Genomic DNA, 24,702 nt, shown 5'->3' on the forward strand with positions numbered 1-24,702 from the left:
GCCTTCCTCTCAGATCCCCTGAACCTTCTCCGGCAACCTACTATGTGTCAGTAGCTGGGCAAGGTGTTAGGGACACAGCAGTGATGAAACGGCCAAGAGTCTCTTCCAGAGTTAGGTCCAGGCAGGGAGACAGAAAATGAGTCAACCCAGAAGGTCTCAGGAGGTAATGAGTGCTGGGGAGGGGACCTCGGAGGGCAGCGACCCTGGGGAAAGGATTCAGAAGGGGTAATCAGGGAGGGCTTCTCTGAGGAGGTGCAGCTGAGCTGACATCTGAACTACAAGAACGAGCCAGCTGTGCACGGGGCACTTGTCCCTGGCCTTGAACTGGAAATGACCTGACAGCTGAAAACAGCCCAGAGACAGCTGGAGAGGCTGCAGGGAGCGCAGGTGGGATGGGGGTGGGAAACTTGGCAGGGTTCCGTCCCTCAGGCTGCTTGGGCCTCCTCAGTCCCCCCCCTCTCTTCTCCCCAAGCCCCGAGGTCTGCCCCCACCCCCAGAGGGGCTCCAGGCACTGGGGGGCAGGGCTGGTGAATGACAAGGTTACACGTGCCCCTTTTCTCTGGGAGAAGCATAAAGAGCTCTTTCTTTCCTGCTTATTAATAGCTCTGATTAAATTATCTCTGAAAAACCTTCGTGGTGTGCACCAATGGGGGCTCGGCTCCCTCCAGGCGCTGGCCTAGATTACAGCAACCAGGGCAGGTGAGGCGACCGGGGGCGGGTGGGAGGCTGAGGCAGGCCCGCTCCCCCGCCTGGATAAAGCCCCTGCTTTCTGCCTCTGACGAGACCCGGCTCGGCCTCTGACCTACCTCTGCTCCTGGCATTCACGTTTCCCTCCGTTGGAGTGCTATAGGCCTTTGCCTTGGCAGGTCCCTCTGCCGGGGACATCTCCCTTCCCCATTACCTATCCTCCACTGGGTCAGGCACCTGCTCTGGACCTTCTCCTCTCCTGGTACTCTGAATGACTCCTGTTAGTTTCCTTGTCTGTGTCCCCCACGAAACTTAAGTTCCACAAGACCTGTCTTGGACCAGGTCACTGCAGAATCCTTAGTATGTGACATAAAGTGGTTTCTTAGGCAATGAATGGATAAAGGAATTAGCAGAAAGCAATGGGAAGTGGCCAGACCTCAGCGAGGGTGAGGCTAATTTCACCCATGTGGGAGGGTGGGAGTGGAAGTTCCAGGCTCCAGACCCCCTGAGCCAGGTCTATGTGACAAGCGGTCCTGGGCGCAGAGAGGAGGAGTCACACGGCTGGTGACCCAGCCATCTGATTCCACTCTCTCCTCTTCTTCATACTCCTCCTCTGTAAGAAGACAAAAAACAAAACAAAAGCCCCGGCCACACGTATTCACTGGTTGGGAGATGAATTCAACAGTCCTTTCCTGAGCGCTGACGGTGTGCAGACCGGTTCTGGGGATGGAGTGCGGGCCCTGCCCTTCAAGAGCCCCAGGCTGGTGGGAACAGATCACTCAGACGGGGTGCACCCAGTCCAGAGGAAGCACTCGGGTCTGGAGGGTGGTGGTCAGGAAAAGCTTCCCAGAGGTGGTGGTCCAATCACATAAAGCAGAATTACTAACACAACCCTGAGCAAAGGCCTGGGTCCCTCGCCTCAGGGAGGCCGGTGTACTGAGGGGCTGTGAATGTGTGTTTGGTGGGGCATAAATGGAAGTTCAAGGTCGAGCCACTTCTGGTGCATCCACCTGCCTGGGTGCTGGGAGAGGCATCCGGAAGACCCCCTTCCACCCAAACAGCTGCCTTCCAGCAGGCCACTCCCTAAACCCACCATTGGCACATCATGGACTTCCTGGTCTTCAGAGATGGGGGTCCTTCCAGATCTTTTAAACCGCAGGTTGCCAGGCCTGTCTATACTTTGAAAGCTTGTGGAGACCTTTGGAAACGACTGACCCACTCCCGGAAAGGCTGGTAAGAACCTGATGTTCAGAAAAGAGGAGAACCTTGTCCCCAAGTCAAACACTGACAATTAGTGACTGTCACCAGCTGCAATAAATCAAGCTCAGGGGGTCTGGTGTTTGGGATCCAGTTCTGTCATTGTGTGACCTTGGGCAAATCAGGTGACTTTCCTCTGATATGTGCATATCCTATGTGCCTCACAGATGAGAGTATAAGGTGATATGGCCATGTGATATAAATGGCACTGAACACACATCCGGCACCTAGTAGGTGTCAGTCAAGTCAATGGTCACCTACAACAGAAAAAAATCCCAAACTTTGGAAACCCTGTAGTGAGGTCAGATGTTGTTTCCCTTCTGCCCCACTTCCAGTTCTCTCTCTTCCTAGGCTTTGGTTGACACTTATCCCTTGTCCTGTCCGGGGCTTGAATCTGGTCCCCCTACCTGTCCACGCCCAGGGTCCAACCAGCGAGTCACCAGGCAACCCGCCTTGACGTCAGGGCAGCTCTGGCAGCTGGCCGGGAACTGAAGCAGCTGGAGGTCGGATCACGTTTCCAGGTAAATCCCCACCCCCACCCCGCACCGAGGGAGGTGAGGCGGGGGCGGCCGCAGAGAAATAGAGCGGGGCACCGGGCCAGGAGCTGGAAGCCGCATGCGTGGCGGCTCCGAGACCTGGAACAAGGCAGCTCCTGCCCTAGATAAAGTGGTGGGTGGCCTACTTGGGCCGGCCTCGGAGGTCCCTCGCGGGTTCTAGGTAGGTGTGGGAGGACTCCCGAAAGTAGGCTAGGGCCCAATTATAATCAGCGCATCCTGCTGGATACACTTACCAGCCCTCCACAATGGAAGAGCACCACTGTAATTTGTTAGGCACTTCTAATGTTCTTTCCATGCAATAATTGATTTTGTCCTCATTGACAATTTACACGGAGGGAATTAAGATACCCTATCCCCCCATTTTGCAGACAAGAAACTGAGACACAGATCCATGAAGATACACAGTCAAAACCGACAGCTAGAAAGAGCAGGGCTGGAATCCCACTCAGGTTCTGTGGGATTCTGAGTTTCACAACCCTCCCAACTTGCTGTGTGATGGACACTTAGCAACTGCAGAAACTGCCCCTCCCAGGACTCAGTTTCTCCATCTGTAAGTGGGAGGGTTATACAGGCCACCGTGGGCTATCAGACAGACCAGATAAGAACTTATGCAGCTGCTTAGAAAGTGAAAGCCACTGTATAGTTTGAGGGGATTCAAATCTGGGCCTCAGGTGGAGATCATAAAAAGCTCAACTAAAGAGGGCAGCATGTTACTGTGCATGCAGGTAATGCTCCACAGATCTCAGCTCTGATGCCAAAAATCCATCATTGCCAAAAATATGCCTTGATACAAAACATTTAAGGACACTTGGCATCTCGTGGACTCAGTTTCTTTTGTATGTTGGGAGTATAATCACAATGCCTACCATATCAGTTTTCTCATCTGTAAAATGGGTGTGATAATACCTCTCACACGATTGTGAGGAATAAGTAAAGTATGTACTGTGCTATGTAAGTGTGGTAGCTACTGTTACTGACTAATATTAGTATTAGTGCTGGGGATTGAACGCAGGGCCTTGTCCACCTACCTCTACCACTGAGCTACACCCCTGGCCCTTTTGTGATTATTTTAAACACAGTCCTCACAGGGTTGTTCCCAAGGTTAAATGAAACAATGCAGATAATGCACTTACCACAGTGTTTTGCCTCAAATATGAGCTCTATAAATGATAACTAGTTTTTCCAACACAGGTTCCTCGACAAAGGGACTACAAGTACCAGCATGCCCTGAGCCCCTAGTCGGGGCCCCTCCACCTTGGCGCTAGCGCGCAGCATGCCGGAAGTTGCAGTCCTCGAGAATCAGGTCCCGCCTTGTTCCAGCTTGGGGGAGGAGGTTGGAGAGCCGCCCTGCCGGCCTTTGAATTTTGCCGCGAAAAGCGCGCGTGGCGGCCCTCAGCCCCGCCCCCTGGAGGACGCGGTGCCGCGTCACCGTGGTAACCGCCTCTTGGCCCCCGCTGATTGGGCTGGGATGCGGGGGGCGGGCCGGAGGCGAGACGCTGCGGCGGCCGCCGGCGCTCGCGCCTGTCAGTCGGGCTAGAGCGGAGCAGCGGTCAGGAGTGCCGGGTCGGCACCTCCGCCGAGAGGCTGCGCGCGCCGGCCGGGGGAGGCGGAGAGCCGGGCCCGCCGCCTGCGGGGCGCGGCGCGCGGCACCCAGCCCTGAGGCAAGGCGAGACGCCCGCGCGCACCAGGAGGCGCGAGGCTGCGGCCCCGGGAGCCCCTGCGCGCCGCCCCGGGCCATGGGCGCGTGAGAACCCGGCGCGCGCCGCCCCTGCTGCAGCTCGCGAGCTCGCACGCTCGGTGCAGAGTCCCCCGGGCCGTCTCCGCTTCCTTCCTGCGCCACCTGGACCTGCTATTCCTTGGCGCTGAGGCCCCTGAGGCTGCATCCGAGCCTCCGACACCCGCTGCCGCCGCCACCACCGCTGCTGCTCGCCGGCTTCCCCTCCCCCCACACCCGGGGCCGGGAGCCAGAGGAGGAGGGGCCGGTGCATTCTCGCCGCTGCTCTTTGCAACCTGCGGGGGCCGGTGCATGCCCGGCGAGGAACCGGGGCCGCTGCAGGTGCGTGCAATCCCGGGAGGAGACGACCCCACCCCCACCCCCCGGCGAACCCGGGGGCTGCCAGCGGCGGGCGGGCGGGTGAGCGAGAGGAAGCAACAAAGACAGGCTGCAGCTGGGGCTGGCGAGAGGGGCCGCGGCCTCCCGGCTCCCTGCGCGGACGGAGAGGGCGCCCTGGGAACAGCGCGGGGCGAGCTGCAGAGGTGAGCGGGGCCCCGAGGGGAGGCGCAGCGCCTCCCGCCGGACGCGGCGAGCACAGACTCCGGCGAGGATGCGCAGCCTGAGCGTCCTCGCGGCCCGGGTCCCGGGCGAACGCGACCCTCGCTGAGCAGAAAGCCCCGACTTCGGACGGCGCGCTCCGGAGTCTGGATCGCTTTCACCGACACCGTCCCTTCCCACCCGGAAAGAAGCTTCGGCCCCCAAGGGGGCTTTCCTCAGGCAGCCTCTGCCACCTCTGCATGGCTGCAACCTGTCGAGTGGAGCGTAGAGGCCGCTGAGACCTGGTGCCTGCCCTACGACCGCCTGGCTGATTGGGTGAGTTGCGCGGGGCGGGGTTCCGGGCTAGAGCTGAGGGCACCCCTTGGTGTCAGGGCAGCCTGGACTGGACCTAACGGGGACGTAGATTGTTGGGGGCATTGCGCCTCTGGCACGTCCCTTTCCCTTCCACACACAACTTGTTTGGACTGGCCAACTGACTCGAGTGGAGGCTGGGGACCCCTGGTGTGCATTCCACCGGGACTAGGGTAGTGCAGATACCAGACAGGAAAGGTCTCTCCACCCGTAAAGCTAACAGACAAAGGTAATGGCTCCGTCCTCTGAAAATTCTCGGGGAACTCCTGCGTCTTGTGGGAAATGAAGGGGCACCCAAGTTAGGGCAGCATTGAGGGTCTCCACAGCAGCTGCTGAGATCTTAAAGGGACATGGATCAGAAGGGAGATATGGGGTCCTGGCCACCGTGGGTATGTTTGAGGATTGTGCCCTCTGTGGATAGAACACCTCCCATTCTGGCAGGTGTTCCAATAAATAACTTGCAGAGAGACCTGGTGTTCAGTGGGGCTGGGATGTAACGTCACTGCCCAGCCTCTGGTATCACTGCGTGATGGTGGCAATGAGACTTGCCTTGACCCAAGGCTGGAGGAAGCAGGTCTGGATGCCTTTGGGCAGTGGAGAGGTAAAGGCCAACTCCCCCCACCCCTGCAGTCTTCTGACCTAAATCCTCAGCCACCACATGAAGTGGGGGAGGGAGACAGTGCCAGCTGTCCCTGCTGATGCTCCTCCCTCCAAGGACAGGTGTTTAGAACTTTGCCCATATAACTTGGTGGTGCCTGGGGGCTTGGCACTCCCAGACTGAGCAACTTTCTGCTTTCAAACAAATGCTAAAGAGGAGACCACCCTGAACCCCACCACATACCCAGCCAGCAGACTAGAGTTCCTGGGGTCCCTAGAGAGATGTGGGCCCTCAGCCTTCCAAGAGGCCACCTCCACTCAGGAAAATGGGACTGCCCTGCCCCCAGCCAGGGAGGGTGCGGAGAAGCCGCTGCCTGCCATGCTTCAAGCCCAGGGATCCCCCTGCTGTTCAACCCCAAGGCGAAGGGCTTGGCCCAGCCGGTCCCATGTTCCCTCTGGTGTTTAAGATGGTTTTGACAAGCCTAGTGTGATTGATGCTCATTGAGTGAATGGAGGGCAAGTCAGCATTAGGGTCTGAATCTGGCTCTGCCAGGACCCGGCTTTGATGGGTAGAGGGCACCAGCCCTCTTTTCCTGTCCACACCCGATACTGGCCCTGGCCCTGTAGTGTGCAAAGACCCGAAGAACCCCCAGCCAGCATCCTGCTGCTGGCTCTGTGATTCTTCCAAGTCCCTTCCAGCAGTTACTGCCAGTGTGGGCTGTGGGCGCAACTGCCGTGACCACATTTCTAGGAAAAGGTTTGAAAACCGTGTCATTGCTTCAGGGGTGAGGGGCAGGGTGAGAGCAGAGAGGTGCATGTGGGGGGCCGTTCTTAGAAGCGAGGCCCCGTCTCCATGCAGTGAGCATCGCCCCCCCACCCCACCAGACTCTCTAGCCAGATGAACAGGTATAATAAATATTGGCGGAACTGCTTTGGGGGCTTGGCAGGGAGATGGTATTTCCAGCTGAAATGGTGTCGTTAAACACACAAGCTTCAGAGGACAGAGGAGCAATAGCAGATTGGGGGAGAACGGGGAGATGTGGGCAGGAGGGCTGTTTGCACTGCCTCTCTCGACGCTTCCCAGTTTAGAAACAAACTCAGTGTGCGCCAGAGATCCACAGACACAGGCAGCTGGAGGCCTCCGTGGAGTATTTACACTTCCCCAGCCAAGGCGGAGAGAAGGGCTGTCAGAATTGGGCGATTCCTTCTGTTCCCTTCCCTTGGCTCCCTGGGCTTGGCAGTCAGCGCCAGACGAGGAAGGGGGGGGGGTGAGTACCAGCTTCCCCGGTGTCTCCCTGTGTGCCAGGCATTTTACTCCAGGATCTCACTCCTTGACGTGGCTTATGGGCTGTGACCCATTTTATAGATGAGGAAACTGAGTCACAAAGCAAGAAAGTGATGGTCTGTAGGTGCTCAGTCAGGTAGCTGCAGAGGTTTGGCCCTGAATTGCCCTGGCTCCAGAATGTCCAGGACCTCCCCATTCACTTGTGTGGGTACAGGGGAGGTACCCCTACTTGTTAGGGGGACCCTGCAAGAATTAGGAGCTCTTGGTAATGGAGGGAGGCTGGCTCCACCAGGATGCCTTGTCCACATCAAAACCCAGGTGTGAATCCTGGTTCCCCCTTACCTGCAGGCCAGGGTTACACAGAGCAGCAACTTCTGCCCTGGGCCTTGTAGTCAGCTTGCTCCCCGAACCACCCGACCCCTTTCCAGCCCCGGAGAAAGGAATGAGTGGCATAAAACCTCCCACAGGAGAGCTCAGAGAGCCAACCTAGGTGATTTGTCATCTGCCTTTCTGGGCTTGTGCGGAGGGAGTGCTGAGGCCACCCTCAGCCATCCAGGGACCCTGTGGGTGGACAGAGCCGATGGGAAGACAGGGATGCAGACAGCAAGGGGACCTGACCCAGCATGAGAGTGGGAAGGGCCCTGTAGGTGGGGTGCCCTGTGAGTCTCCAGAAGGACGCTCAAGGATGCGCCAGTCAGTGGGATTGGCCGGGAGAAGGCCAGTGATACTTGGGCTCTGTGCCTACTGAGCTCAGAGGGGGAAGGGGTGGCCAGGAGGTGGCTGCGTCCTGGGGCTCAGGGCACGGGGGAGAGGTTCTAGTGAAGGCTGCCTCCACAGGGACAGTCACCCTGGACATCCTTTGGGGTCAGTAAGGGAGACCTTCTCAGTCCTCTGGGCAATCTCTCAAGGTTGGCTTCCACCCCCATCCCCAGTAATCCTTCTCACTTGGCTAATTCCGCATAAGCTCCTCCAGCCTGGATCCTCTGAGCCTCCAGGTTGCTTTGGACCAGGATTGGGCCAGGCCCACTTCCTTAAACCCCTTGTTGAGAAACTTGAGGCCCCCTGGTGAGCAGTGGCTCCCAGGAACCCAGCCCACCACTTGCTGACTGTGTGACCTTGGGTGAGTAGCATTGCTTCTCTGAGTTTGTTTCCTCATCCAAGAGAGGCAGCCGCTAACAGCTCCCAATGGCGAGGGTTATCAGGAGGATTCAATTGAGGGCTTCGCGCAGACTACAGCATGCCGCAGGCACTCCATAAATGCGCCGCTTCACGGCTCCTCTTAGCCTTATCTTCAAAACAGGGCCTTGAATGGCTCTCCCAGTGCTTTGCTGCCAAAGGTGCAGGGCAGGCAGCCCGACCCTTCTGGCCGCCTCTGCACCAGGGCACCTCAAGTCACTGGGGCCCCCACGTGGCGAGCACACGTGGCTCCCATCTGAGTTCTGGCGGGGCTGGGGCCCGGCCCGGGGCCCCTCCCCAGGCTCCCTCTGCCTTCCCTTCCCTCCCAAGCCGAGCGAGCGCCGGCTCATATTCATGAACCGTAATTCAATCAGGCGGCGATTCCTCTGGGCTCGGGCGGGGGTGAGAACGGGGAGGCGCGCACAAAAGGGCCGCTTTATTACCTCCCGCGGGCCGGGAATTGCTGCTCTCCCCCAGCAGCGGCCGGAGCCGCCTTTATTGTGTTAACCCATTTGCGTGTCAAGAGCTATTGTGCGCTTTCTCCGCCTGTGCGGGGCGGCCGCGGGAGGAGGGCTGCGCTGCGCTGCCGGCCGGTCACCTCCGCGGGCGCCGCCCGCCGCCCTGATTGGTTGCTAAGTGATTTGCATCCAAGGTAATCACTTTTATCTCAGAAGGATGTCGACTATAATTATAAGCTACTGACATCTTTTGAAATCTGCCTAATGACTATTTTAGTCTGCCTGGGCTGGGGGTGGGGAGGGGGATTCTGCAGCGGGGGAGGCGATGGATTCCTTCCACCTGGACCATTGATTCCTTAGTTGAGAAACATCTGAGGGCCTCAAACAAAAGGCCAGGCGGCTGATGCGGAGCTGGCATTCCAGTGGGCGGAGTTAGTACCATTTTAGAGATGGGGAAATGGAGTCCTGGGGAAGGAGCCACCTGCCAAGAGCCACGCAGCCGCGACTGGGCAACTCGTGGGCTGGCCTCTTAGCTGGGTGACAGACAGAAATAATGGTGATGGTGCCTGGGCAGAGGTCAGTGGTCTGGTACCTTCCTAAGAAATGTAGGTGCTGTTGGTACCCCCATTTTACTAGGGTGGAAATGGGCACAGGGAAGGCATGTCACTGCCCAAGTCACTCAGCCAGGGAGTGGAAGATTGAGGTCTGTGGCCGGCCATAGGTCCCGGGTGGGGGTGGTGGCATGGGCAGGGAGAAGACAGTAGAAGGTCAGGCCTGGGGTTCAGCTCCCCTGCCTCCCCCCTGCTTCCTGGGGTCCAGCCGGGCCAGGGCACCCTGGTGCTGGCCACTGTCAGGTGGCAAGGCCCCAAGGGCCCACAGCCTCCGTAGGCAGTGAGAGGAGCCTGCAGCTAACTGGAACTCTGGGCAGAACTGGAGTGGGCCTGAGAGGAGGGACCGTCAGGAGGGGAGACGGCAGCTGGGCATCCAGGCTCCTGACAGAGGGGCTTTTGCGCTGGGTTCTGAGGACCGAGTGGATCTGCCCATCGTGGGATGAGTGGGGGTGTCGCTGGCAGAGAGAGTTTGAGAACCCAGGGGCTGGCCAGGAAAGGCAGGGGGAGCTTATCAAAGGGCAGAGATGGAAAAGGGTGTAGGCTAGGAGGGTGCTGGAGCAGATGTGGTCCAGAGGAAGAGGGGACACCTGGCAGAGTCCAGGCCCGGCAGGTGTGGTGGGGGAAGGGCTGCCGCAGGTCAGCAGGGGGCCTGGATTCTCTCGAACCGGGATCAAACCAGGTCTCCTACACTGTTGCTGCCTGTGTAGCCTCAGACAAGTTCCTTTACCTCTCACGCCCTCAGTTTCCTGGAGCGTTTAGAGGATTACTGCAGTTCTCTTGTGGGTTTCTAGATGGGAAGATTTTGTGTGTGTAGTTCTGTGAGTTCTGGGGACAGAAAGAAGGGAGAGGCTCAGCAAGCTGGGCGACATGGGCTCAGACCTAGGCCCAGGCCATGCCCCTGGCCCCACAGCAAGTTACTGTTCCAGCTGCAGCAGCTGTTTGGGGCCCTGAGAGTCCCTGCTATTGTGCAGAGATCACCAGGGACAAAGGCCTGGGAGGTCAGGGGCCAGGCCATCACTGGCTGTGAACAGGCTCCCCTGGATGGGGACTTAATGACACAGAACTTAATGACCCAGAATCCGTGGGGAGAAGGGCCTCCCTTGGAGGAAGAGAGGAGGGGGAGGTCAGCCACCAGCTGTCTGCCCCAGGATTCACTGCCAGGGCAGGGACACCTGCCTCAAGAGCCCTGGCCGAAGGCGGGTCTCCCCAGGCCTGAATTTGGGGCTCAGCCTCTGTGTGACCTCAGTCTCCCAGTTTGTCACACGGGCCAAGAGTCCACCTGGGAGGGCAGCTGTGAGGCGTGGCAGAGCCGAGAGGAAGTGGGCAGGAACAGGAATTGCTATTTTTGCTCGTTATTCATCCGTTCATTCAGAGAGACTTGCTGGCCTGTGCCAGGCTCCCTGCCAGGTGCTGGGGACACAGAGATGAACAAGGGCCCCAGTTACTTTGAAAGGTGGCATGTACGGAGGGAGGGGCTGCAGACAGGGGAGTGGGCGGGTCCACCATGGAGGAATCCACAGGGTGAGGCAGGAGCAGGGATGCAGCAGGGACATGGTCCCTGCTCCTGGGGACCCTGGTCTCTCATGGAAGGTGGAAGCTTACTTCTCCCTGGGGTAACCTGACAGGCTCCCGAAGCGGGAGGCACTTGGGGTTGCTGGCTTTGGGGACTTCCCTTTAAACACCTGGCCATCATGAGAATCACAGGACACTGCAGACAGCTACTGTGTGGCAGACCGCGCTTCCTGCCTGGCGTCTGTTCTCTTGTTTAATCCTCGAGGCACTGTGTGATGGGGGTTTTTATTTCTCTTGTGTAAAGGAGAAACAGAGGCTCAGCAAGGTGAAGCGACTGCCCAGGGCCAGGGCCACCTTGACAAGGACCGCCAACTCCCTTTTGTTGTCCACAGGAGCTCTGGCCTCTCTCCCTCCTCTGAGGGCACTGAACTTGAGTGGCGCTATCATGGGAGGATCCTTGGGCAGACACTGAGGGGGACCCTGTTCTGGGCCAGCTGTCTCCTTTGTGAGCTGCACGCCTTTGAGCAAGCCACCCCAACCCCGGCCTCTGCCATGTCCTTCAGGAGACATCAAAGATGGCAAGTCCAGGCAGGCATGACCTGCCTTCCACTGCTGTGCCCTTGACAGGCATTGCCAATCAATTGCCGCCCTCTTCCCTTGCTGAGTTCCTCCCTGACCTTGGGTTTTCTCCAGAGCTCTGGGAAGGCAACACCAATCAATCAGCACGGCCTATGAGCTGAAGCTGGTTACCCGCCTGGCCTTGATGAGCTCAGGGTTCCTTCTGCCATCTTCATGTGGTTCAGGGGACCAGGGTATCAAAGCAAGGGATTCTGGGGAACCTTCTCTAAGGATATGCTTGGTTCTTTAGCCACGAGAGCCATTTAGGTATGAGAGTCAATCACCATTTTCCAGTTCTGACTCATATCTCTCCGTGAGCAGATTTCAAACACCTGTAGTCTGGAATTTATTTGCAGTAGCATTTATTGAGCTCTTCCTGAGTAGGTCCTTGGTGGGCGCCCTCTGACTCCTTAGTCTGCAGAGCACCTGTCTCTCGGCACCTCTGGCCCGTTTGAGAGATGAGGAAACCGAGGCTTGGTGCAGTTAAGCAGAGTAGGTTGTGAACTTGTGGAGTGGCTGAACCCAGGTCTCAAAGTCTATAACCTGAGGGTGGCAGGCAGACTGGGCAGCCTCCCTGGACAAGATGTCAGCTGTTGCAACATCTTAACGGCTGGTGGGCTTCTAGCAGACAGAGCCAGGCAGGATGGCCTGGGTGGAGGGGACAGCCTGAGCCAGGCACGACAACTCTTTGAACAGAGGAGCGATGAGGTCCCATCTGTGAGTACTTACTCAGCATCTCTGTGACCCCACCCAGAGGTGCTGCCTTTCTGTGACCTCCTGGAAGCTTTAGCCTGGAACACAGTAGGTTGGTATCCAAAAAGCATCTGTTTAAAAAATGAATGAATGCTTCCCAAACGACAGTACTCCTGACCTTTCTCCCCAGGGGCCCTTTCTCCTCCAGCTGCTAGGAGGGGAGACACCCGAGTCCCTTTCTCCAGGAGTAGTTGAGCATAGGCCTGGTGGTGAGGGGCAGGAGAGGGACCGGGCAGGTACCTGGGGCAGGAGCGTCCCTCTGGGCACTCCCTGACTCCGTTGCTGTCCCTAGGACCCCTTCCAGACCTTCCTGCTGGGCTGTCCACGCCTCACTAGCCACGCCTGGCGGGCAGTGTGGGCCCAGCGCTTGGGGGGATGAAGGATGAAGGTTCGTGACCATTTTTTAACTCAATAAAGGGAGAGACAAGCGGCAGGCTGCAGGCCGGAGATATAATTAGTTCGCAGCGGTGGTGCTTTCTTGATTTAGCTTCTGAGAGAACAAGACAAGGATGTTATACCCAATTAGCAGTAACATCCAGTCGGAGCCTCAATAGGTGAGATAACAAGCTATTTTTATGACTTTTCTTTCCCAGCTTGGAGGGGGCGGGGGAAGGGGGCATCAGGGCCTTATTTCTTTTCATCAGGGAACAATTATTTGCGATCTCAGGATTTCCCCAAGCCAAATGATGCATTCGTTAGCCCAAACAAGCCAGCAGCCCAGGGCAACAGCTGGGGTGGCAGCCTGAACTTGGAGCCCAGGGGTTGTAGGAAGGGTGCAGGCCCCCTTGTCCACTTTCTGGAAGCCCCCAGAGAAGGCTGGCTGTGCCAAGCCCGCCGTGTGGCAGGGCAAGTTTAGCTACTCCAGAGATTCTTAGCGCCTGCCTTGATGGCCCTACCTGCCTTCGAAGGGACACAGGAGGGGGGTCAGTTCTTCTAGGGGAGAGGGAGGAGCCCGTTCTGGCCCTCAGCGTCCTTCCTGGCACTACCCTCAATCCCTCTGCCAAGTGGGCCAGAGGTTCTGGCTCCTCCGCTCGGAACCCGCTGTGGGCCTCTGCCTGTTGGACCCCTATCATGGCACGCACCGCCTAACCACCCCTGCCTGTCCTGGGTCCCAGATCTACTCTCTGGCAGGTCCCGAGTGTGATTAGCTGTGCTCTCTCCACGCTCATTACCCCACAGCCGGGCACCCCGCACCGGCCAAGTCCCTGCCGAGCAGGGAAGCCCCGCCAAGCCCCTCCTCGGCTGCCTGGCTACACTCCGGCTCCTGGCGAAGGCTGGGGGATGCCCAGAGAGGGAGCTGGCCCGGCTGCCGCGACACCCCACCAGGCAGGCCCCCGGCCCGGAGCAGGTTGGTCCTGAGGAATCCTGCCCCTCCTCGTCCCACACCTCGCCTCTGTCACTGTGCAGCTCATGGTTCAGATAACTGACGAATCCAGCCATGCAAAGTGGGAGTTTAATTGCAAACAGTTTTTATGGATCATGGGCCCATCTGCGCCACCATATGCAAGAGGGAAAAGTACCCCCCCATCTCGCTCTCAGACTAACTCCAAAAACAACGTTGCAGGCTTTTCTGAGGGCTTCCAGAATGCGGGGTATTTTTCTGGCGGGAGCCAAGCATGGAGCAAGTGCCTGCCCAGAATCGAGACCACCACTGGGCCTTTGCACGGACCATGCCCAGCCTCTCCCAGCCACCTGGCTGATGCTCTTCGCATGGCCCTGGCGGCCTTGGCCTGGGGAGGGACGCTGTGGGTGGAAATGTATGAATGAGCCGTGGGGAGCAAGGACAAGGCACTTCCCTCCCATTTCTGGCACAGGAAATGGAATCCCAGGAGGACGGGGCTACAAAACCTCTCTGACTCCCTTCTTAGTGGCCCCTCTTCCCCTGGTGCCCAGGCCCGCTCTGCAGATGAGCCCCACCCAGGATGGAAAGGCCATCGTTGGGGGGTCCTGAGATGGCTCCCCCTAGGGCCTGAGGACTGGTCTCTCAGAAGACTTCCCTGCCTGGCTTTGAGTCCCACACTGCCACGTCCCAGCTGGGTGACTCGCGACCATTTCCCTCCCTCCCTCTCTCCCTCTGTGCCTCAGTTTCTTTCTCTGTCAGGGAGGAGAGGCTGATAGTTGCTGTCCTTGGGTGCATTTATATCTGTCATCAGGCCGGGAGCCTTGTGAGTGAGGGTCCTCGCTTTGTCCCTGGTGACCTCCGAGGCTCCTCATGAGGACACTCGATGATAAGGAGACAGGTGTTGGCAGGGCTCCCAGGGAGGGAGCGGGACACGGGCTCTTGGCTCGCCAGCCGTCAGGGAGTTCACTGCATCTCTCTCCGGCGTCCACCTTGCAACCCGTGTGTCATGAACTCCATTCTACAGGTGAGGAGAACCGAAGCTCAGGGACGTTAGGAGACTCTCAAGGTCATGCAGCTGAAGAGAAGCCAGGGCTGGGACTAGCACCCTGGAGTAGGTGACTTCCAGCTGACCACGTCCCCGCCCCTCACATTACAGGTGAGGAGGTCAGACCCAGAGTTGGGGAGGGACTTGGCCAAGGTCACACAGTAAGAAGACAGCCCTCAGTGTTGGGCCGGGGGAGTCTTTCCTGTCCCTTTTGTGCAGATGAGGACAGGGGACCCTGCAGCCTTAGAGCCAGGCCAGACATGTCCGGCTGCTCTGCTCTCCCTCCCCAGCTCCCCTGGGTCTGTGCCTGGGGGCTTCACTCTCGGCTTTATGAGCAGGCAGCTCGGGAGGGCCAGCAGCCAGGGCCCACTCGGGCACTTGGCACAGCCCTCCCGCAGCAGGTGGCAGGAAGCGTGGGGCTGGGGCTCCGTCCCCGGGGCCCCAGATGAGCACAGGCCCACTCCCCGCCCGGTGCTGATCACCAGCTCCCGTTGTAATCATTAAAACTATTAGAAGGAAACGTTCGCTTGAAGCAAGTGTCAGGCTCCGAGCTCTGCTTTGTAAACGCTCACAATTAATGCCAATCAGGCCCGGAAAAGAGCCGGCCCGGAATCCTGTCTGTTTCGTCTCATTTGTCAGCTGGTGCGCCATGTTGCACATTTTCATACAATTGCTATAAACATGAAAGGGAAACTCCGCAGTGTTCCCGGGCGCCCGGATGGTGCGGCAGGCTCAGCGGCTCCATACTCCGCTGCGCACTTGGCCGCCCCAGCAGGCGGGAGGGAGGGAGGGGGACTTTGTGTGGTGGGAGGGGGGGCTCCCGGGGGTCAGCCAGGGAGGTGGGCCGAGCGGGCAGCCTGGGCCTCCTTACCCCGTGCTCTGCAGGCTGCGTGGCCCCCAGAACCTAGAACAGCTGAAAAACAAAAAAATTTTGGGCAAGAGTTTGTAAGCTGCTCACATGGAAGAGAGGGGCTCAGAGTCGGCCGCACCTGGCTTCCCAGCGCCCAGCGTGACCCTCGGGTTTGTTGCTGCCTCGCTCACACCCGGCCCCTGCCACCTTCCAACGGGGCTGTGGTTTTTCCACCTGTGTGTTGGGGGTGACAGCGGGTGTCAGGCCCCAGCTGGGGCCTGGGAGCATCAGGAGGTTGTCCTCATGGCCGTGGCTGCATCAACTCTTTGAGGGCAAGCCGTCCCTCTGAGCTGCAGGGCGTGCGAGCCCATAACCGTTGTCCCAGGGTAGCTGCGGGGTTAAGGGGGGATGATGGAGCTACAAACCCCAGCACACAGTCCCACTGCCTGGAGATGGCCTGGGGCAGAAGAGACCCCAGAGCCCGGCCTCAGGGTCAGCACCAACAAACGTGAATGGCCCTTGCTGGGTGGAGGGTGGGGGTAGGGGATCTGGAGAGGGGTGCTGTCCTCTTCCCTCCCCAGGAGACGAGGCCCACAGGAAGGAGATGCTGAGACATGGCTGGTCAGTCCCCAGGGGTTCTGGCCTGCCGTCCCTTTGCACACCAAGCCCCTCACCGCCTCTTCGAACCCTCTGACAGTCCAGAAGGATGGCCACATTGCTGTCATGGTCCCCATTGAACAGATGAGGAAACCAAGGTCCAAACTGACCCAAGGGTACACAGCTAGCAGGCGAAGCTGGAGGCAGATGCACACCTGGGTTTGGCACCCTGAAGTCTGTCCTGCCTTGCTCACCGGGGTGTGAGGCCTTCTGCACACGCACACTCTCTGTGGACAGGGTCTTCTGAGGCCAGCCTGGCCCAGCAAGGACACACTGGCCTTTGTGTAGGCTCTGGCCAGGCTGGGCAGCAGCAGAGTGGGGAGCGGGTGGTGTGGCCCGGCCCGCGGGGACAAATGCACACAGCAGGAATAGAGGCCCCTTTGTGTGACTCTCCGTGGGGGCAGGGGTGCTGCCAGCTGCCACCCCGTGTGACCGGGAAGCCGGAGCCCTCTGCAGAGGTTTGCCCCCACCCCCAGGGGACCATCCAGGAACCTGTCATCTCTCCACCACTTCCTGCTCTTGTGTATTGCCCCCTTGTTTGAGGGACTGGCTGTGAGAGGAGCTTCAGGCGGCCACTCACCTGTGGGCCTACTGTGTGCCGGCCCGGGGCCCGGCGCTCCACTGACCCTGATGGTAAGGGGCAGTAGTCGACGTTAGACACTGAGGTCTTTGTGCACGGCGTGGCGCACAGTAGGCCTTCAACAAAGTCCAAACAAAGATGTGAGCAGACCTGGTCCCCAGCCAGCAGAAGCAGACACAGACAGGTCAGGGGCGAGGCCGTAGGTCCAAGAGGGGGTCAGGTGGAGGACACCTGTGCTCTGACCCTTGTGCAGCCCCTCGGGGCTCCTGCAGCAGATGAGAGGGACGCTCAGACAGACGGGCCGGAGCTTCCTCCGCTCCTGAGGGCGGAGCCTGAGGCCGCCTGGGCTGGCTGACCCCTGGAGTCCGAGCTGCACCTTCCAGGGGGACCTCAGGGGTCCCCGGGCCCAGCAAGTGCCCCCGGCCTAAGGAAACGTGGCCTCTACGCTTTCAGAGATGCCAGTTTTCTTCTCTCAAGAGATCAAGCGATGAGAATCTGGGTAGATTTTTAGTTTTGTCGGTTTTTTCTTTTTAACATTGGCAACCACTTCACTTTTTTTTTTTTTTTTTAATGCAGCAAACAGGGCAAAGAAAAGATGTGTGTGGGCAGGCTCTCCCGGGCTCTCCCGGGCTGCGGTGGGGCTTGGGTGAGGGCATTTCGGGGGTTCCCAGGATGGCCCGTCTTCCCTGTCCCCGGCCACTCGCACCCCACCCCCCCCGGAACCCCTCCTGACACCCCCAGCCGCGCCCTCCCTGCCTGAGGTGGGAGGCAGGGCCCAGCCCCGCGAGGGCACCACCCAAATAGCTATAATCAGCAGCCTCGCCAAGACTTCAAACTCACCCAATTATCCTGCGAGGGAAAAAAAACACAAAATGAAAACAAATTAACATGTTTGCATAGAAGCCGCCGCAGCAACACACACAGACGCGCAGGCACGCTCGAGCTGGCGGGTGCCCCAGCCCGGCTGGGAGGCCCCGCTGCCATCCTGTCCCAGGTCTGGCACCCACCTGGACCACGCTCCACCTGGGAGCAAGCCCCGTGACCTGACTGGACACTGCCTGGGGCCACCAGCTGCCGGTGTCTTTTCCTGCAGGGCTGGGGAAGGAGCGAGGGCCTAGTGTGTGCGAGGCGGACGCTCCACCTCAGAGCCATGGCCTTTCTTTGCTCTTTTTCTATTGAACATAAAATTCAGTGTGTGCCAGGGCTCCTCCGCACCGCGCTGTGAGGTAGGTCTATTACGAACCCCTTTGTACGGGTGGAGAGGCTGGAGCCCAGAGAGGTTAGTGGGCCTGCCCAGCACTGCACAGCGGGCAAGCAGGAGAGCTGGCCTCCTGCCCTGCTGGGTGCCTTTCAGCTCTGTTCCAGGCACAGGAGTACTCCAAAGAGGGCTCAGGTGCTCCCCTGTCCAGAAACCGCCTGGCCTGGGGCAGCCCTCTCCTTGGGCCCCACGCAGCTCCGTCTGGCCAGGGTTGGGGTGGCTGGCTGGCTGGGTACCTGGCATCCCTTCGTGTCTGAGTCTGCTCTGGACCCCACAGCCTGGCATGCTCAGGGGCTCCCTGGGGTTTGGTGAGTGTGCCCACCAGAGACTCTCCCTACTCTTACCTGAGCCCCTTCGGGGCCTTGTCCCTGGGGGTTGAAGAACAGTCTGCGGCAGTGAGTGTGGTTTAGTCCGGGAACTCGAGGGTGGGCCGCTTCCCCTTGCCCTGTGTGACGGGCACACCCCTCCCCCTCTCAGCCCGCACTGTCCCCCGTGGCCTGGGCCGGTGACGTGCAGGCACCCCGCTCTGCACACGTCTGCTCTGGCCTAGTCCCCTCTGCGGCCCCGAGGGACGCGAGGGTCCCTGTGCACTTTCCAGACGGTGAGACCAAGGCCCCGAGGACCTCTGACTCCCTGCCAGCCCTGCCAGGGCGGTGGCGCTGGGGTTGAACTCGGTTCTGGGGTCACACTGTGCCCCTTCCTAGAGCTGCCTGTGGGGACCGCAGGGGACAGTCCCTCGTGGGGCTCGAGTGAGACCCGTCGGCTGTGTGGTGGTGGTGGTGGCCTCTGGGTGGCCCCTCTGGCATCAGCCTTCTGGCCTGGAGTCATATCCGCAGCCACTCAGAGCAGGACAGTGGCCAGGGGTCCCAGCGTCCACCCCAGGAGGGGCCACCCCTGTCCTGTGGGCCGATGCCCAGTTGGAACCCAGCCCACCCTCAGCATGGCCACGCATGGCTTTAGAGTTCACATCCAGACCCCACGGGGTGGCCAGGGACAAGCCCCTTTTCTCTCCTCCCTGAGCCCCTGCCCCACCAAGAGGACAGGAGGCCCGGATGGACTGCATGCCAGGTAATGGGCCCAGTGCCCCGGGTGCTGAGGCAGCGGGGGCCCTTTCCCTCCCCCAGAGCCTCTGGGCCCTAAGCCTCCACCACAGCCTAGCGCTGGGGTGCGCACCACCTCCCCACCTGTGCCCCCGGCGGGTGACTGTGGGCCTAAGAAGAGGCGCTTGCCACTCACTGGCAGCCCTGCCTGCTGCCCACTGGATGGGCACCCTCAGTCCTGTAGGGCCTGGGGTTCCCAGAGTGACGGGGGCAGTGTGTCAGCGAAGTGGAGCCACCAGGAGCCACATTAGGTGACTGGGGAGGACCGTGAGCCCGGGCCATGCCAGGGGCAGCAGGCCGTGAAGGCCCCGACCCTTCCCCGTGTTCACCTGGGATTCCTGGAGCCTCTCCCGGGTGCCGGCCCGAGACCCAGCTCCTCACACGGGGCTATGGTGGCAGTCACACAAGGTGAGACGCGACGCTCGGGAGGGACGGTCCGAGGCACCGTGGGGTGGCCCCTCCGCCCCCCTTCTGAGGTTCTGGGAGAGGCTGGGAGCCGGGCGGGGCGAGTGCCAGGGAGGAGATTCTTTTCCTTCCCGTTACAAAAGTAGTGTTCACCTTTTAGTGTTCAGAAGTACGAGCTTGATTTCACGTTGGGGACGTTCTGCCAGGTGCTGGGGGTGCGGGCAGCGTCTGGTTTCACCTTGCGTGGGTGACCCGCCGGCAGGGCCAGGCCTGGGCTCAGTGCAGCCTGTCCTGGAGAGGACTCGGGGAGCCACCTGCCCAGCAGCCCGTCGCCCGGCCCTGAGCTGCCGAGCAGCCGTCGTTCTGCGCACACCTGATCCCGTCTCTTCCACGTCAGGTCGTTGGTAACCGGCACCAGGCAGTCGGGCTGTCGCTGATTCAATCTCGGCTTTGTGCTGGCACAGCCGTTTTTCTGATTTTGAAAGGAGGCCCATCTTCCAGCCTGCTTTCCAGAGGTGGGGGGATGGACAGAGGAGCTGTGTGTGTGTGCATGTGCGTGCACGCGTGTGTACATGTGCGTCCCCCACGTGAGCACATGCACGTGCTCTCCGCCTCCGCCTCTGAATGCCCAGAGTGGAATTCGGGGTGAGGTGGGCAGATGGGGTCTCCCCAGGCCTGCTGCCTCCACTCTCACCCCAGTGCCTCCCGCCTGCCCACCCTGAGCACTTACTGTGCACCCCACTCGCAGATTCAGCAGAGACTGCTCTGGTGGAGGAGACAGACGACACTCATCCGTAAAATAACCGAGGAGTTGGTAATGAGAGTGAAGGAGCCACAATGGCGATGGGATAATGACTGGGCACAGGGTGGTCGGGGGACCTCTTGAGGGTTGGGGTTGCGGCTCAGTGGCAGAGTGCTCACCTAGCACGCTTGAAGCCCTGGGTTCGATCCTCAGCACCACATAAAAATAAAGCAAAGATATTGTGTCCCAAAAAAAGGAGAACCTCCTGGAGGAGGTGATGTTTGAGATGAGGCATGAATGAGGAGATGGAGCTGAGGGTGGGGGTGATAGGCAGTGGGCAGCACTGCCACACCTTGGCCACAGGTGGTTACTGAGCTCGTGCAGGGAGGCCAGGCTGAACTGAGGTCCCCTGAGGGTTTACCATCCAGCCTGGATTTCGGAGATTTAGTATGAAAAGAAGAACACAGAGTGTCTCACAATGACTTCTTGAGGTGACACTAATTTGGACCTATTGGGTTAAATAAGAGACATTATTAAATTCACTTCTCTGCTAAAAATTTACATATTGGGTACCTCTTACTGCATACTTTCATTGACCAGCACTGGCATCGAGACAAACAGAGATGCAAAGGCCCTGGGGTGGGACCAAAGTTGTCCTTTTAGAGGATCAGAAGACCCGGTGAGGCTGAGCAGTTAGCCAGACTGTAAGGCAGTGCGGGAAGGGGGTTGGGGAAGGGGTTCCCATGGGGCCTCTGAGAAGATTGTTACAAGGCCAGAGGGGAGTTTCGAGTGGGGAGGGACGTGAGATACACAGGGAAGGCTGAGCCCCGCCCTGGGGGTGGAGAGTGCCGTGGAGCCGGGGCCACAGGGCTCATGGACTGCAGGGGTCTGTTACAGAAAGAGCTGCTACCAGGACCTGCCCAGAGATGGGCTCCCCAGAACGCTCACCGCTTCCTGTTGCTCCTGGGTTTCAAAGCTTCCGGGACTTGTGTCCCCTCTCCTCCCAAGGTCCCCCCCTCCCCAGCAGCTGTTCCCTGTCACATCGGTGAATTTACCATGAGCACCAGCCTCCCAAGTCAGGTGGTCAGAGGTTTTGAAGCGTTCTAACAGATGAAGAGAACACAAGGGGTGCGTGTTTGTTGGGGAGAAGAGAATGAAACTCCCGGAGACGAGCAGCCACACAGGGGCCGCCGTGGAGTGGCCTGCACCCAGGCGGCCCGGCCTCCGCTCTCAGCACTTCACAAACCGTGGTGGGCGTCGCACGCGACCCGGTCAGAGACACCCCCGCAGGACCGCAGCGAGGTCGAGAGCTGGGGACTGTCCTGTTCACAAGGGGGGCGTGTTTGGCTCTCGGAGTTTTAAAAACAAAGCCGGAAGAGACCACTCCCAGGCGGTGGGCTTGCGGGCCGGGCCGGGCCCTGTCATTGAGTTCTTCTGAGCCTCCGTCCAAAGCCTCCATTCATTTTCGTCCCAGCCCCAGAGGCATCTGTTGAGCTTGGCTTTGGGCTACAAGTCACAACCAGCCCTTAGTGGCCGCTGTCCACCCTGTAGACCCTCTGGTCCATTCCTCCCCTCTCCCCTCAGTGTCTGGACCCTCAAGCCCTCCGCATCCTCGGGCCTTTCTGCCGCCCTCCACCCCGCTGCCTGTGGCCCTGGACGGCCCCTTCTGGCCTCCGTGTCCTCTTGGTACAGCGGCAGCTGTCATTCTCCAGGTCGTGCGTGGGTTAAGTGAGGCGATGTCTAGAAAGTGCCGAGCCCATGGGGAACACTAAAAATAAAAATTAGCTCTTACCGTTGCTCTTACTATCGGCTTTCCTCCTTCCCGGTTGCCTGGTTTAACCCTGAACTGTGGGCAGGGCCTGGGGGGTTGGGGGTGAGGCTGGGAACACGGAGCCCCTGCCGCCCTGGTCTTTCCTCTGCCCTCGGCGCATGGTGCTCCCTCTTTGGGGACCCCTTGTGCCTGACCTTATCTGATGACACCTCCGTTTTGGCCTGTGTTCACATGTTGCTCCTCCAGAAAGCTCCAGGCCCTCTCCCCAAAATCTGGGTTGGGGGTGCTTCCCGCCAAGCCCTCCAGCCCACACGGTAACCTCACAGTAGGATATTTCCTATGATTCCCAGCTTGCCCCACCTTTTCGGGAAGGTGATGATGGAGATGGTCACTTTTTATGCAAGAGCTAAGACCAGGACCTGGTGGGGCAGGGGTGCCCTCCAAACGTCCCACCTTGGGGTCTGGCTCTCGGGAAAGGGTGTTTTAGGAGGTGACAGCTGGGCAGGAGTCTGGGATTTGGGCCTTCCTCCCCAAGGCTTGTTACTTGAGAATGAGGAGTCCACGCATCCACTCCCTAGGAACTGCCTGTTGGAGAGGGCCAGTCGGGTGTCCCAGTGCCTGTGACTGCCCCCTGATTTCTGGAGGGGGCTTTTGAGCATTCCTATTGAGTCCCCAATGCCCACACGGAGTCTCTCCTTGCCCTGAACCAGCACTTGTCCACAGCAGGGTATCTCCGCCGGAGTTTGGGGGCCTCCGGTGGCTCCCCCCGGATAAGGTGTTTTCAGCTCCCCTCCCGGAGGCTGGATCTGCTGCTGCAGCCGAGCCGTCTCGGTCTCCCCACGCCTTCCTTCCTTCCCTGGCATCCTGGCTCCTCCCCCTCCGTCACTTCTTCCTCCTTCCTGCCCACGGTTGAGGGTGATCATATACAATGCCAGCATGAGGACCCTGGCACTGTGTGGGTACAAATTCATGGTAAGGAATTAGCCCTTTTTCAGATAAAGAAACTGAGGCTCGGAGAGATGGAGGAATTTGCCCAAAGCCAGCGTTCAGGGATAAAGGTGGGATTTAGGTAAAGGATAGGACTTGGGCATCTGGCTCCAAAGCCCGTTACAGGACACTGTCCTCCTCCTGTGAGGCAGCTGTGGTGCCTTCCACCTTGGCATCCCTGGGTCAGGCAGGAGGGGCCCATTGTGGCTGCCACTCTTCCTGCCTCCACCAGCTCCTATCCCCTCAGGATCTGACTGTCCCACATGTAGCACAAGAATTGGCACACAGTAGGGGCTTGTCAGGCTGCCATGACCTCACAGGCCAGTTCCCATGGTGCCTGAGGTCGCTGTGCTCTGGACTCGGCCCCGCCCCTTTCTTGGCAGGTTGGCTGGGAGCTGGCCGCGGTGCTGAAGGGCTGTGGGACAGCCACCCACCCCCCAGTCCCCAGTCCCATGTCCCATCCTTCCTGAGCCCGCCTGTCCTTCAGGACCAGTTTTTCTGGAGCCCACAATGCACTGCTGTCAGCCCTGGGAGCCGATGTGGGAAGGGTCAGGAGGGTACGTCAGGCGTCCACCCACTGGGCCACCCTATCACGTTCACACGCACTGTGGGTCTTAGGAGCCCTGAGGAACCTGGGCTGCAGCTGAAGCCCAGGCGGACTCTTAAGGGGGAGGGGTTGCCTGAGCCAGGGCCTGCGAGCCAGCCTCAGCCTCGAGGGATGCCCAACTGAGGACCCTGGCCACCGGCCAGGATTCAGGATTGTCACTTTGTTGTTTGCTTGTCCCTTTGGCCCAGAACTGCCAGCATCTCTGGCTCTAGGGCCCAGCCCAGAAGCAGGCCTGGAGGGGGGTCTGGACTGAGCAGGAGGAGGTGAGAGCTAGGCATGTTTGGGCTGGCACCTCTGTCCTGGGAGCAGGTTCGCCTCTCAGACCCCTGGCTTGGGGGGGGATGCCCCAGTACTTGTGGGGACATGAGGCCTCTGGTTGAAGGGCACAGTGCTCCCCCACCCCGACCTTAAAAGAGAGTAAAAATCCCCTTCCGGTGCTGCGGCCCCAGTAGCAGTGGGAAATAATCACTTTTCACAGGCCCTTATCCACAGCCAAGCCCTGTGCCGGTTTAATCAGCAGGCCCCTGTGACTGGAAGATTCCCCGGCTGGAGAGATCAGGAGAGGGGTTAAAGAAAATTACCCTGGCCTTCTCCATGCTAATGTAATCTCTAACCAGATCTGCCTAGCCGCAGCTCAAATTGCTTTTTAGATTAACATTTAATTATTAACAGGGTCCCCTGGCAGGCCTGGGGCTCTCAGAACAGGGATGGGGGAGGGAGCGGCAGGAGGGAGTGGGGGTGGGGTGGGCTTCGGCTCTGGCTGCCTTGCAGAGACTGGCTGAGGGGGGAGAGAAGGAGCCAGGCAGGGGAGGGAGGGGGTCAGGCCGGGAGCAAGACAGACAGACAGACAGAGGAAAGGAGAAGTGAGACACCCGAGGGGTTGGAGCCAGGGGACAGGAAGTAGAGGGTGGATCTTCCCATGGTGGGAACCCGGAGGGCCCGAGGAAGGGACTGTGCACCACTTTTGAGCGAGGACCCTGCACCCTTCCTTCTGGCCCTGGGCAGGCTGGTTTCTGGCCCTTTGCAGTTTCGAGAGTCCCGTGCTTTCTGAGGCTTTGTGCTGGTGCTGGGGACCCACCAGAGATGTGACTCCCGCAGGGTCTCGCAGCCAGGGCTGACCACCATCCCGCATTCCTTCTCCTTCCTGGGCCTGGGCTCCCAACTCCACTCAGGCCTTCCCTGAGTTTGGGGGCAGCTGGGTGACCAGGACAGCATGAAGAGAAG

The 24,702-nt window shown here is 59.5% G+C and overlaps 1 protein-coding gene across 1 annotated transcript in view; it reads left to right on the top strand.

Annotated features, from left to right (window-relative positions):
• Positions 1-4,040: 4,040 nt before the first annotated feature.
• Positions 4,041-24,702, top strand: part of Fam222a (family with sequence similarity 222 member A) — a 49,870-nt gene continuing 29,208 nt past the window's right edge. Inside the window, exon 1 of the mRNA XM_047559861.1 lies at positions 4,041-5,088. The gene's annotated coding sequence lies outside the window, so the exon portion shown is untranslated. The remainder of the gene's footprint in view (positions 5,089-24,702) is intronic.

Source organism: Sciurus carolinensis, chromosome 8 (genome assembly GCF_902686445.1).
Source record: "Sciurus carolinensis chromosome 8, mSciCar1.2, whole genome shotgun sequence".
Lineage (NCBI taxonomy): Eukaryota > Metazoa > Chordata > Mammalia > Rodentia > Sciuridae > Sciurus > Sciurus carolinensis.